Here is a 1,566-nt window from a genome sequence, read left to right as displayed (position 1 = left end):
TTTAAACTCCCATAAACTTTAATATTACACGTTTGCAGAGTTGGGAAGTAACGCGTTACTTGTAACGACGTTACTATTTCGTTACTTTTTTTTGGTAATGATTTGGTAACGCCGTTACTTTTTTGTTTCAATAACGAAAAAGTAATGGCGTTACATTTTCTTTAGTAACGAGTAATGAAATTCATCGTTACTTATATCGTTACTTTTTACTATGATGGGTTCTGTACACAGAACGCGGCAACGCTTGCCATATGATAAACAATTAAGGTGCTGCTTTCTGTAAAGGCCATTCTACAATAAGCAATAAATTTTAAGTCATAATAAAATCGACCAATCATAGTCGATTATTAGAAGAATAATCCACTATAATTGGTCAATTTTATTGCGACTTAAATTTTATTGCTTACTGTAGAAAGCTTCTAAAGCGTGACCTACAATGAGAACTTAATCCATAAAATTTATGCTTTAATCTCTAAACCGTAAGAAATTATTTTTCTTATAATTGACTGTGATTGATCAACTTCTTACGGCTTAGGATTTAAAGCTTAAATTTTATGGCTTAAGTTCTCATTGTAGACCACACTTAAGGGGCGTCGCACAAGAATTGACATAACAGTAACGTAAGACGTACCGTAAGAACTGACCAATCACTTTGAGTATCGTCGAACCGTAAGGTTACCATTTTTGTGAATACTCGATTGTAATTGGTCCATTTTTACGGTACGTCTTACCTCACTGTTATGTCAATTCATGTGCGGCGTCCCTAAACCCATTCTACATTAGTCGCAATCGCAAGATCGCAAAGAAATTGTACCAATCATAATTGATTATTCTTCGATCGCAAAGAGAACAATCGACTATGATTAGTCAATTTCTTTGCGACCTTGCGACTTGCGACTAATGTAGAATGGACTTTATGTCGTTATGCAATAATGTGTGCTTCCCGCTTATATTTTGTCTTTATATATGTATAATTTATGTACAGTCTCTTCTACTATTCGTTTTATATGCCGATTTTAACTTTTTTTTTTTACAAAAGTAACGGTAAGTAACGATTTTTTTATCGTTACTTTTCAAATAACGGTAACGCGTTACTTTTTAGAATCAGTAACGAGTAACGTTAACGAGTTACTTTTTACCGCAAGTAACGGTAACGGTAACGTGTTACTTTCAAAAATAACGTTCCCAACCCTGCACGTTTGTACTATTAAGATAACACTGCTACATTCGTGTTCTTTATTATTCTTAGAAACCCTTATTTAGTTATATATTTAGTCTTATTTAGTTATTTATAATTGTATATAAAACAGTTTTTATATAATGGGCAGTTAAGTAATAAAAGTTTTAAGTATTATTTTGTCAAAAGTAAGTTACAATGTATATTTTTATGTTATTTAAACATTGTAGTAAGTAAATCACCTAAAAATATACTGTGTTCAGTAAATTTAAATAAACTAAAGATTATGTGTGTAATTGTTGGTATATTTCGTAACAAACTTTAAATAATTTTATGTAACTTCAAATAACAAATAACTTTTTGTAAAAGAAGCGTACGCTGATCTTTCA

This window comes from Odontomachus brunneus, unplaced genomic scaffold (genome assembly GCF_010583005.1).
Source record: "Odontomachus brunneus isolate Ranch 3 - 2012 unplaced genomic scaffold, Obru_v1 Obru_scaffold_154, whole genome shotgun sequence".
NCBI lineage: Eukaryota > Metazoa > Arthropoda > Insecta > Hymenoptera > Formicidae > Odontomachus > Odontomachus brunneus.
The sequence above is the reverse complement of the archived record's forward strand: the minus strand, read 5'-3'. Positions refer to the sequence as shown.